We start from the raw sequence: 13947 nt of genomic DNA, 5'->3' as shown, positions 1-13947 counted from the left end.
TACCCGTAAAAGGCTCAATTTCACCATAAGAAGCGGGAAGAAGCAATATTTAGCCATGGAACTAATCAAATCTTTTAGACTTTCACTATAATTCATCATAATTATTTCCCAACTTTATATTTGCTGCTTGCATAAAGCAGTATGCATGGAATTGTTGCCTCACTCTACCTCTCAGCTGAAATGAGCTTTTCTTCTCTCATCCTCTACCCCATTTGCATAAAGCTCTATACTACAAGCTACAAGCAAGGCTAGAGTTATTCATCCAATTAACAAGAGATTTAAATAGAAATAGGAGGAATGGTGTGTTATAGAAGGTTGACTTTTTCCTACTACAACTTGACCTGCATTTTGTTTTGCAAATAACATACAGTGCATATTAAAGTATATACTAGCGGAAGGGTAATAACAATGTATTCATTTTATAATTTGTTCTTTAGGCAGATAACATTATAAGAGCTGTCATAATTTGGAGTGGTAGGACATTAAATCCAATTTGTTGAGCTTCTTATTGCTTAGATAGAGAGATCAGAGTTGCCTGCTGAAGGTGCCAAAATGGTTTATGAATTGTCAGGTAAAAATGAAGTGAAATGTTGAAATCATATGATCCCATTTTTTGAACTGTCACAGATCCTCATACAAAAGTGACTACTTACATGAATGTAATTAACATCTCTAATTTTAATTGTGTAAATAGCAGCTTTGAGAAGAAGAAAGTTTAGGATTACAGAAAGGATTAATATCTTCTCCATTTGCTGTATCCATTCACATAGTTGTTATTAGTTCCAGGAAGACCCATTACCAATCAGCAATGCAAAAATACAACTGCATACAATAGCATTAAAGAAGCAATACAACCTCAAAATGAATAAGCATTGATAAAGCCTGTAAATTATTTCATAAAGAGAATTTAAAAACAACAACCATGTCATTTGAAAGTTTTCTTCCTTGCCTCTCATATATTCCAACCTATCAAGTGTGTCCTTCTTTCTTAAGATAAAGAACAAATAAATCATTAGATATTAGCATACTCATTGTCGATTGGTTGTTTCACAGAATGGGAAACTTGAACAGCCATCACTGGTTGAAGCCACGGACAGCCTTGCTGTAAAAGGAGCTGCCGCGGCTGCCGTTTTCAGTTCTGTAGGAATGAAATAAAGAAGTTGGACGAGCAGAGCTTCTCACATCTTTCCTTACCCACAATCTAACACTGGTGCTGAAGGTGGGATTCTAAGACAAAAGCAAGCATGTGGCAACCAAACCAACAAAGAAGCCGAACAATGGCTGGAACCAACATGCCACCCGCACCATTCGATCCGACAACTGAAGACTGGGAATTGTATGTCAACCAATTCCACATGTTCCTCGAGGGAGGCGACCTGATGAACATTTCAGGACAGAGGAAACGAGCCATTTTCCTCACGCACTGCGGGCCCGCCGTATTCAAAATGGCCAAAGCTCTCTCGGCACCTAACAATGTGAAAACGATGGCCTGGCTGGACCTGGAGAGAATTCTGAGGGCCCACTACACCCCACCGGTATCCTGCCTAAGAGATAGAAATTTTACCAGAGGGACCAGAAAGATGGAGAGAGCATAAATGATTTTGTCACAAACCTGAGAGACATCGCTGGAGCATGCGAGTTCCTAAATGTGGATGAAGTGATGAGGGATCGCATAGTCCTGGGACTTCAGGACCTAATACTGCAGAGTTGACTCCTGATGAAGCCCAAAATAACCCACCACGAGGACATCGAATCCAGTTCAGAAACAGACAACAATGAGGAAGTGAACCAACTCTGCTCAGAACGGGGCCCGAGGAACTGATATGGGAAGAAAAAGGACTTCTGGTGTGCAGGATGAGAGGGGAAACCACCCCCGGTTGGAATGCAGTCCACCACAGTCTAGGCAGTAATTAGAAACCTTAGGAAACTATTTGTGACACATGGCCTACCAGACGTAATCATATCGGACAATAGGCCACAATTCACGGCCATCCAATTTGAAGGTTTCCTAGCACAAAATGGGATATGACACACCCTATCAGCACCAGGTCACCCCTCGACGAACAGACAGGCAGAGCATATGGTAAGATCCATGAAAGAAACCCTGTACAAACTAGGGCCAGGGGACACACAAGCTAAGATAGACAAACTACTAAGCATACAACACATAACACCAAGCGCAACAATTAACAAGAGCCCCACCAAACTTTTAATGGGACAGAAACTGGGGTCACCATTAAACAGACTACACCCCCATTATAACTCAGAGACACCTGTAAACTCATCCAGCAGATGCCGGACATTCCAAGTGGGTGACCCAGTATATGAAAAAAATCTGGAGAACCCCTATGGATACCCGCAAGGGTGTCCCAAGTAACTGGGCCCCAATCCTACAGGGTGGTAACAACTGGTGGGCGAAGTTGGAGGAGACACATAGACCAACTGAGGGCTCGACAGACAAGGGGGGAAAGGAAAACACAGACACAAGCAAGGGAGGAGGGGGAGACCCTTCACAAAAAACCAACATAAGCAGAGAGAGGAGGGGGGAGACCCATCCCAAGCAAACAGAGAGGAGAGGGGAGACCTCTCCCAAGCAAACAACCAAACAGAACAGGCCCTAATGAATAATGAGGCACAATCTCAACAATTAACAACAGCATCGAACGATGGAAGCGGGGACATACCTGAGTTCCATCGACGGGTCAGCAGAGCCACACAGGAACAAATCCAGGGATGAGTTGAAAGGGCAGCCTCTAGTGGAGACAAAATGGCCACCCCAGCCAGAAGGTTCCAGGAGGTTCCAATGGGGAGAGCAGGAGAGACGATAGATCCAACTGAACAGCGACTGAGCTGTGCAGGTCCAGTTGCACCCATAAGAGCCTACTTGCATGACTACGTACGTTAGGCGGGATGGGATTGGGTGAGCCCAGACCAGTGAGAAGGGGTGTTAGATATTAGCATACACACTGTTGATTGGTTGTTTCACGAAGCGGGAAACTTGAACAGCCATCACTGGTTGAAGCTGCGGACAGCCCTGCTGTAAAAGGAGCTGCTATGGCTGCCGTTTTCAGTTCTATACGAACAAAATAAAGAAGTTGGACGAGCAGAGCTTCACGCATCTTTCTTTACCCACAATCTAACATAAATAGTCTAGGTTAGTTGCCTTCAAGTCCTGCTTATACACTTTCTAGAAATATAACCCTGCTCAAGGTTATGTAGATACTTGACCTTTTTCATGACCAGCTTCTTTTTAAAATCACTAAGAGAACCTTAGTTCTCTAAGAGAAGGCAAACTGGAGACTAGACAGGCATTGCTTACCATTTTCTCTTTCAGCATGTATTACCCACAAATTCTTTAACACTGTTTTCCCAAGAACAAAGAATTACACTGGGACAAACCAAACTTCTATCTAGTCCAGCAATCCTTTTCCATGCTGTTCAACCATATGTCTATAAATATAACCATCTTCTCCTGCTTAGGTTTTGTTTTAGCAATTAATATTCAATTATTAACTATTTGCAAAAAAAGTAAAAGGGAATTTATTGAAAACAGTTAATAGTTGAATATCAATTGCTAAAAAATATTTTAATTTAATCATTATATTTCTGTTCCAACAATGAAAACAAGATTCCAAATTTGGATAGAATTGGAAATAAATAAATATATGTGTGTGTGTGTATACACATATACACATAGTTCCAAACCAAGCCAGCAAAAGAAGAGGCCACGCTGTGAGCAGAATAGGTCTCTCTACTGGAGTCTCACTTGGCATGTGGTGAACAACACAAGTAAAAGGATTTCTACCCAGCATTACTGGGTTCTGCTAGACAGTTGGCTATACAGATTCAGCAGGCCCCACCCTCCTGTCCCTTGTTGCTCTTGGCTGGCTCCCACAAGTACTCTTGCTGCATATATATATAGCCTTTGGCTTTGTTCAGGTATTTTCCCACGTCATTGTAGTTGTTCTTTTAAAGTTGTAGCAACGTTTCAAAGTTGTAGCAACGTTTCAGCAGAATCTCATCTGCCATCATCAGGCTTCTGTATAGTGTTCGTCTGTGAGTCTCACAGACGAACACTATACAGAAGCCTGAGGATGGCAGATGAGATTCTGCTGAAACGTTGCTACAACTTTAAAAGAACAACTACAATGACGTGGGAAAATACCCGAACAAAGCCTTATTTGCCAAATTTAGGGCAAGTGGATTGTATAACAGACAGTCAAAAGATCAGAATTTCAACTATGCAGGCTGTTGTTTAGTTAGTCTTTGTAATATATTACATTTAATAATCTTAAATAGTACAACAGTCCAGGTTTATTCTAGTAAATTGACCTTTACTTGGGAGCAACCGTGATAGATTATTTTTTAATACAGGTAGTCCATAATTTACCTGTTTTATGGGACTGGGAGTGGAACTTCTTTTGCTAAGCAATGTGGTTGTAAAGCATGACCATACACTTAGCAATAGACATCTCTGCAATCCCAGAAAGTAAAATGGCTGCTACCAGATAGAAGAGTGAAGGGGTACATGAGCATGCAAGTTGGGAAGGGTATGCAAGGATGCAAGTGGTGCACATGAGGAGCTGCACAGATCAGGGAGGGTGTGCAAGGAAGGGACATGATGTGGGTCAGGAAGGATGTACAGGGGTGTATAAGAGTTACCCCATGGGTTGGATACAGGGATGTGTCAGATGTGCATTTTGCTTGTCAGAAGCTACATGACTGCGGGATGTTGCAAATGTAGTTGTGAGCTGATTACCAGCCACCCAAATTGCTGTCCGAGGGCTGGTGGGTACACTGCAATGGACACAGTTCAGAGACCAACAATTAGTTTCCTCATTCAGCACCATTGTACATTCATTGACTGAATGAATGATTAACCAAGGACTACCTGTACTAGTAACTTTCAAATATCAAATAATTTTCTTTAGGAAAATGTCTTTCCTGTTGGCAATTCTAAGTACCTCTATAACAGTGATGGCGAACCTTTTCTGTACCAAATGCCCAAACTGTAACGCATGTACATGTGCATGCATGTGCACATGCCAGAGCATCAGAAACCCAAAGACCAGTTGGGCAGTGCACACATGCCTATTTTGGGGGCATTTTGGGGGGCATTTTCAGGCCATTTTTCAGGCTGTTTTTGATCTTTTTTTCTTCGGAGCTTTTTCTATTTACCTCTAGTTATATTCCCTGTCAACTTTAGAATAAAACAATAATGAAAATGCAAATACTAAAATAAAAGTGTCAGCATCATAAAAACAATCAAAATAGCAAGATGAAAACTGCATCTAAAAAGTTTCAGAAAACTTGAAAAAAAGTATTTTGCTGCAAAGCAGAGATCACCACTTAAATCTCTCTGAAGAAAACACTTTACACTTCAGGCTAGAGGCTCCTTTCATGTACCTAGCAGAAGCTGGAGCAAAGGATGAGAGCTCACCCCACCCCACAGTAGCACTAACCTCCAACCCAAGGTCCTAACCATGTGAGCCAACGTGTTAAGGTCTTAATTATATTGTGCATCATTGCATAAGAGGAAATTCTATATAGGAAACCACAGAATATATTGCAATTCTGAGCGTAAAGAAATTTCTCAATCACACAAGACTGCAAAATGACGTATTATTTGAAAGTGAAAGAAAGAAAACCAGAAATTTTAAGTAAGCCTGTACTGAACACGAGTTCTTCCATGTCTTGTGATTTGCATCTTAATTGTATGATAGGCGGAAGTTTAAGTTGGAGCAGAATATCAGTGATAAAAGCCTCATGAATGATTCTCAAAGGTATTAGTCAAGGGCAAGAAATTTTCTCATGTCTTATGGAACACAACTCCACCATAATTTGACATCTTGAATCCTGTGCATGTGGGATCTAATAAACAGAAAAAAATCAGAGATTTTACTTGCCTAGATTCTCCTAAAGGTATGTGATTAATATTTGTGTAACGTCCTTAAAAATAGAAGTAATAGGACTTAAATGAAATACTGCAGTATGGAGAGTCTCTGTTTGTTGTTTAGCTAGACAGCCATTCCTTCTTTCAGAATAAGGTTCTAGAAAATATTATTTCAGGATAGAACTCCAGTTCAACTTTTTGGTGATTCTGTCATGCTTCAGTCACAATTAAATGCTACATTATTTCTCTTCTTGCTCTTCCTCCTCCTCATCTTTTATAAGTTTAAAGAAAAGAGGAGCAATTTTGATCATATATACTGGGGAATTCTAGGAATTGAAGTCCACAAGTCTTAAAGTTGCCTATATTGGACACTCCTGATCTAGACTTTACTAATGAGCTAACTCTTAACATTGCTAATTTTTGTCCAACTCTCTGAAACTATTCAATAGGTTTATTTGATGTTCAGAAACTTTATGTCAATGCATTCCATGAGATTTACAACCTCATTTTAAAAAATACTGTTAGTATAAAACCTAGGAATTCTTGCTTAATTTCTTTCTAATTCTAGAAAGACAAAGAAGGAAATGCTTTGGTACCTTTCTGATTTATGCATTTGTACAGTCTCATTATCATGATTCATTAGTCTTAATTAATTCAAGAATATATCATACTTTGATCCTCCTCTACTTTATGCTCCACATTAGCAGTGAGACCAATTAATACTATTTCTTTCTGATATATATTTGAAGATAAGTAATATAACACATTCACAGAATAAATAAATAATTGCTCTAAATCCAAACTGCTAGACAGCATTCTGTATTTTATACTTATAACTGTATGTTTTGGTATGCTTGAAAATCAACTGCATTTCATGTTTGTATCTTACAAGCCAAGAGATAAGTCAGACATATTATTGCATAGGTTTTCTTCCTCTTCTGTGGTTTATTTGGAAGACCAAGACAGAATTTATTTCTGCTACTAGTTTTAATGGCTGATCTTTCCCATTATTTCTGCCATGCAAGCACCCAGGTCCTCTCTTAGGAGCAAACTTTTTGGTTCTACCTCCATTTATATGATATGTGACAATATTATGCATCTTTATATGATTTGAAATAAAAACAATAGAATAAATGGCTTATATTAAATGGAACAAAGTCATAGAATAGCTGACATCTTAGAAGCATGAGAATAGAAACTTACTTAGGCAATTCAAAATTCAAAGTTCTGCGCAGTCATTGACAGCAGTGATTTGCAGCACACATAAGTATGAACCAAGTATATCTTTATAAAACAATAATCATGCCTTTTGTAAGGATTCCCCAAGTGAACAAAGTTAGGAGCAGTTTGCAAAGCGACCTTGCAAGCTTTATAAATGGCATGACTTCAAGAAAGGTGATACATCATTCACAAGATAAATTAAGTTAGAGTGATGAACTAAACTCATTCAAAACAAGAATAAGCAAATGGGACTATGTTCCCTGCTGGGACTCAGAGACCTAGGTTGCCCAGTTTGATCTCTAACATCATGTTCATGAAAGGGAAAATAAGGTTGAGTAGTTAAGTACTTCAAATTCATTATGGAAACATATTCACTAAGTGGAGTCATATAATTTGCTTAGAATATATGTTATTTTGGGGATTATGACTGCCCATTCTTAATCTCCAACATGTTTATTGTACATACATTTTAGTGCTTAATTAAAAGCTATTTGTTGCATCCAGGTAGGCTATTTAATTTATTTTTATGAGGAAAAATCTGTAAGCATGTATTTGCTGAATTACTTCTTCCTCTCCCCCAACCCTCATCCCCTTTCTTCTTTAGTTGGGAACTGAATGTTTTTCACTGATCCAGTATATAATATTTTATATTTTCACTGGAAATTTTCTTAGGGAGAACTATCATTGGCCAAGAAATTGTCAATCCAAGTCTGGGGATCAGCAGGCTATATCTTGAGTTAGGGACAACACACTTTGTCACCATCTTAACACAGTACTAAAATGTACTTTAGTTTGATATGGTTTTATTTTTATTGGCCATATATGAAATAGGATCCAGTAATTAAAACAGCTGTGATTTCTTTTGTAGAAAATCATCATTAACAAAACAGAGTCTTTGAAAATTTGTAACCCTGCAGAACCTTTAAATATTTGTAGAGATGATTGATGAGTGTGGTAGCAATTCAGTCATTTTTGTAAGTGTAATTGTAATCAGATTAGACGGGAGTTCTGAGAACTATTTAAAAATAGCAATAGAAATGGTTAATCTCGCAGGATTGTTGGAAAAACCGCCTTCCTCTGGAACGAAAATTACAGAGCAGCTGTTCTAAAACTAAGAGAACAGATTAGGAGACAGCCCAAATCCCATTGCTGAGAAAATATAACAGTCTCTGAATCTCAAACACATGTTGTTTGCAAATAGCCTTTAACGTTTTATAAAATGCTGTCTTTTCTACACAGTGCAGGATAAAATTAGAATGGGTACTCTTTTCTTGCAGTGCCAGCTGTTTTTCCCCCCATGTTTCTTTCTTAACTACTAATATAAAATTATTTTGAATGTCAACTTCCCATAAAATAAATGTGTATCCTACCTTTAAATCTGTACAAATTATTTGCATGATAAGGGATTTGTAATATACAATCTAAATAATCTCCCACAACCCACAGGGAATATTGTAAGTGCAGAGTAGAATATGAATAACACAATCTTTATTGTTTCTTTGGGGGTTATCTATAGTAATTGTTTACTATGCCTTACATACTTGCTTGAAAAATAACAGTGGAAGGCCACATCAGATGTGATATAACTCAGAGAGTTTGTCCTTTACTAGTTGTTTTAAAAATGCAGAAGGAGTGAACCAGTGGTGGTATTCAAAAAAATTTACTACCAGTTCTGGCTTGGTGGGCATGGCGGGGGAAAGTTATTGCAAAATTCCCCCACCCCCACCCCACTAACCTGCTTTCCAGCTCCGTTCTCTTGTGCAGGGCAACAAAAGAAGACCCAGGGATTCGGGAGGCAGAGAATAGATGGGGGCAGGGCCAGTCAGAGGTGGTATTTGCCAGTTCTCTCAACTACTCAAAATTTCCACTGCCAGTTCTCCAGAACTGGTCAGAACCTGCTGAATACCACCTGTGGAGTGAACTGAAACTATTTACTATTTCTATCCTCTAATACCCTAGGAAGAGAATTAGGAACTTTCCACACCCTTAAGAGAATATTTAGGAATATCTCCTCCATAAACCAAGATTACAGTGCTTTTTGTAATCTCTTGGATGAGAAAATTTCTCCAAGAAAGTTGGCAAGCATGAAAAAGCATAACAATAGAGTGAAGAGGTTTCTCCTTTTCCCACCTGCCAGAATCTTACAAGCTGATGGTATAATTAATTTTTCTTGGGCTGTACATACAGTAGGTCAATGGAGACAACCTTGTCCATGGAGCAGGGTCAATTTCTGACAGATTGTTAATCTCCTGGGCCAAATCATTTGTCAAAACCATCAGCATTCATAGCAGATGTGTTTTTTGCCAGCTGGTGATGTTGAGAATGGGGGAAGCAATCAAACTAAAATGATCCACAAATCTCTTTCCTCAGCACACTCTGAATAGGGAATGAGGATTCTGTCCTCCAGAACATTGGCAATTGGGATTAGCAGTGAGAACAGCAAGATCTATACTGTTTAATTTTCTGCTCACAACAAATAGATGGAGAGCATCTTAACTGAGCTGTGAAACAAATCCCTGTGTCAATTTATATTTTTAATACTAAACCGATTGTGACCAGTTCTACACTCTGCAACTGACTAATTAAATTGAAGATTATTTAAACTGCTCAGCCATATTTGTGATAAGGTTGCTGATGAAATAAACAAAAATACTTTTATACTTCTTCCAGTTTTCCAGTGCTTCAGCTTGCTAACGCGATGAGACAAAACTGATAGCTTGCTAGCACCATGTCTCCATATCTCTGCTTCCCCAGAGTGCTGGATTAGGAGCGGGGTGACTTATGCTGAGTTTATATGTTCATCTCATTTAATTGTAATCTTGAGTATCCCTTAAAATCTTATTATCTTTTTAAAAAATATTCAAAGAATTTCCCACAGAAAGCTTTCTTTACCATTCATTCCAAAATATTGCTTCAAATCTATCAGGAACCTTAGTCTGTAACTTTCTAAAATCAAAGTTGTAATCACCCTTTTGCTCTTTATTATAAAGATTTAAAAACAAGTTCTGAAACTTGTAATTAAAACTTTTCTTTACTAAGGATTGAAGTAAAAATTTATCCAGTGCTGGCAAATTTGTCAATCCAAAGGTTCCTTGTGGCTGAAAAGCAGTTAATCGGCAATTTCTGAAAGTGATTAAAAAGGGAAGCACGCAAACCCAGTGTCCTTTCGAAATCCTGACCACAACTTAAGTAAGATGACTATTTCCGTATCTCCCTGAGCTCTAAATGTCATCTCAGTCTCAAAAGGAGCAGCTGCCTGGAACATTAGTGGACAATCTCAAATCCTCTCCTTGTTTCTACTTACTGGCTCTTCAGTCTGCTCTAGTTGTCAGCTCCACTTTTCACAGAGCCATCTTCAATCGGCCATTGCTTCCTCCAGAGCAGATTCTTTGCATTTACTACACTTACATTGATGTGTGTGTATTCTTACATGTGTGGTATTTATATAATCAGAAATAGATTTTTTTGAAAAAGTTTTTCTAAAACATTTACTAATTAAATTAAAACATAAAGTCAACCTCCCAACTATCCTTGTTTATTTACAAGGCTGGTTTTAGACATTTTAAGACCCTAGGCAAATTCATATTCCATCAGATCCTATTGTTTGGCTTATTTTCCAACTTCATTAGGAAGCTCAAAAAGGCACCTCTTTTTTTTTCAAGTTTTTGAACTTATGATTTTCAACCCCGAATATTTCTTTTTCTTTTCTCAGACATCTTTATGCTGTTTATACTATGAAATTATATTTAACCCACAAGCAGATGCACTGCCTCACACTGTGTACTCAGACTGCTTTTTTGCTTTTATATTATGCTTTTCAGAAATCTTTTTAATTTTTCTGCCCAAGAAAATTTTGTGCCCTAGGCAGGTGCCTATTCAGATTTCATGTAGAGCTGGTCCTGTTTATTTTTATATTTACAGGATTCAGCATTAATCAAGGATTGTTTTTCTCATAGTTGTTAGAACACATACCAAGTCCATATAATAGTCATATAGTACATATAAAGTAGTCCTTAAAGTCATTTGTTTAGCAGCCATTCAAAGTTACAGTGACATTGAAAAAAAGTGTCATACAACCAATTCTTGTACTTACAACTGTCACTGCATCCCAGCAGTTGTGTAATTTAAATGTAGGTGCTTAGCAACCATTGAGTATATATAATGGTTGCTGTGGCTTGGAGTCACTTGATCATTGTTTGTTACCTTCCCGCCCTGCTTCCAACAAGCAAAATCAGTGAGTAGCTAGATTTGCTTAAAGACTGTGTGATTCACTTAACAACTGCAGTGATTTGCTTAACAACTGTGGCAAAAATAGTTGTAAAGTTGGGCATGACTCACTTAGCAACCACATTGCTTTGAACACATTGCATGAAATAAAAAATATCTGAAAGAATAAAAATAACCAGATGTAGATATAATAATACTATGTACCACAACATTCTATGTTCAAGGGAAACAGGCTGAAACAGCCTAAGGCAAATCTAAATTTAACAAAAAATGGCATTGAAGCTTTTCAGAACTACTGTGTCTTTAATTAAAAGTTTGTTGCGTGAGTGTCCTGCCTATTGTATCTTTTTTTCCTCCACATACCAATTGATTATCTATAAACTGCCTTTCAAGGTCCTCTTTTCATAGGTCCTTAACTTTGTATTAGAGTTGATGAAAGAGTATGAAATATATTTTGTAATATAGTTCAATCGTAATAAGCTTTAGAGTGTGAAATAGCATAATTTAATTTATCTAGTCTTCACTGACAAAAAATAGTTGGTACAAGAATATAAGTCATTGGATACAAGATGGGTGGCAAATAAATTTCATAAACAAACAAATAAATAATTCAGCCAGATAACATTTATGTTTGATTTCTATGACTAAGTGTTAAATATGTACTTTACAACAGAATCTTATGAAAGCATTTTCAGGGAAGTGTCCTATAGAGTTTACTACTGGTTTACTACCTTTGTCTACAATCCTGTGTACCCTTGCTTCATATTGTACTGGAAGTAATACTAATCAGCAAAAATGAATTTACTTTTGAACAAGCATGCATAAAATTCATGGTGTAATTTCTCATTATTACCAAATGAGAATGAGATTACCAATACACCTTGAACATTTCTTCATGTTTGCCTGAATTGTGGTCAGCATTTACATAGATAACTAGAACAGGTTTTGTCATCATATTTCTGGCACCATAAGTTCAGGCAATGTCCAGTTCAGGATTTATAGTAAGTCTCTACATACTCAATTATAGATATACAGTAGATACAGACAATTATATAGCTAAGATCTGTGGTGGCACAGTGATTAGAATGCAATATTGCAGGCAAACTCTGTCCTCAGCCTGACTGGCTCAAGATTGACTCAGCCTTCCATCCTTCTGGGGTTGGCAAAATGAGGACTCAGATTGTTGGGGGAAATATACTGACATTTGTAAGTCTACAAAATCCTTTAAAACTTTAACAAGTTTTTTTTGTAAATCCAATGTAGGAAAGATATCCAGGTCACTCTTTTGGTTAATTATTAATTACTAAGTCATCAGCCAATTTCATACCCAGTATAGCATCTTATTCTATATTATTCTTGTGGTCTGTCATTTTAAATCCACTTTCAAATCAATCTCAGCATTGTTCTTCTTCCATAACATATTTTAAGTGCAATGTATCAATAGAGTCAGAGCTAAAGTTAATTTCTGGGTCCAGGGTTCACAAATATCTCTCAGTACACCCAATGTTAAAATATTTTGCTCCATTCTGTATTAGTAAGTCAAGTTTAAGTGTTCTTCTTGTTTATTTGTAGTCTTTAGTTCGTTCTGGTTTCCTCTAATGTCCAACCTTTGAAGTCCCATTCTGTTATTTTTTAAAGAATTCAAAACAGCAACATTTTCCCATAGAAAGCATTTTTATAATTAATTTTAAAATCTTATTTCAAATCTATCTCAATCCCTAGCCTGTTTGTAACTTTCTAAAATCAATGTTTAAAGCCCTTTTGCTGTTTATTCCAAAGAAAGATTTTTTTATATAAAAAGTTTTTTTTATTTTTTTTATTTTTTACACATCTCTTCAAGTGAGCAACGTGATTCCAGGTTACAACATTCATACATAATCGTAATTACATTTCCAACTTTCTCATCTAATTTCATATTAAATTATTATCTATTCCAATGATGTTTAAATAAGTTCTCACTTCATATTTCAATTCATTTATTCAATATCAAAAACATTTCATCCTCACATATATTTTCCACTCTTATCCCCTATTATTTTCATTTTCAGCTTACCACCTATTTTATTTTACATTATTATCTTCATTAACTTTCTCAAAGCCGATATATAATAAGCAAACAAAAAAGAGTAAAAATAACATAAAACTAATATCTTCAGGATCCACCTGGTATATCCCCCAATAAATCTTATATTTATTTCAAAGATATTCATATAACCATTTCATATTTTTTCTTTTTTTCTACTCAGTCAAAGTTTACCTATGAGATTTTATTAAATTTTCATTCCCCTCCTCTTTAATCATAAAATAATACTCTCATTACAAATACTTTACTAAAGCAAGATTTTTTGAAGTCCTTAAACTTATATTTAAAACTTATTTCGCTAATTATTAAAGGAAGCTCACCTGGTGCTATAAAACTTATTCCAAAGTTTCCCAACAGCTAAAAGCTAAAAAGCAATTAACAAGAAATTTATGAAAGGGATTAGGAAATACAACTCAGCAGACATTATATCCATATAGGAATTGTGAATTTGACATGAGTGTGAACCTTCTGTTTCTACAGCCAACTCAAAAGTAGCTGTTCTGACCTAGACTTCACAAAATTA

The 13947-nt window shown here is 36.8% G+C and overlaps 1 protein-coding gene across 1 annotated transcript in view; it reads left to right on the top strand.

Annotated features, from left to right (window-relative positions):
• The first annotated feature begins 5644 nt into the window (after positions 1 to 5644).
• Positions 5645 to 13947, top strand: part of GRAP2 (GRB2 related adaptor protein 2) — a 68135-nt gene continuing 59832 nt past the window's right edge. The window contains exon 1 of the mRNA XM_026694846.2: positions 5645 to 5922. The gene's annotated coding sequence lies outside the window, so the exon portion shown is untranslated. The remainder of the gene's footprint in view (positions 5923 to 13947) is intronic.

The sequence above is a fragment of the Notechis scutatus genome, chromosome 6 (genome assembly GCF_049901735.1).
Source record: "Notechis scutatus isolate UNSWTSFEM ecotype Mainland chromosome 6, rNotScu1.2, whole genome shotgun sequence".
Taxonomy (NCBI): Eukaryota; Metazoa; Chordata; class Lepidosauria; order Squamata; family Elapidae; genus Notechis; species Notechis scutatus.
The sequence above is the reverse complement of the archived record's forward strand: the minus strand, read 5'-3'. Positions and strand labels throughout refer to the sequence as shown.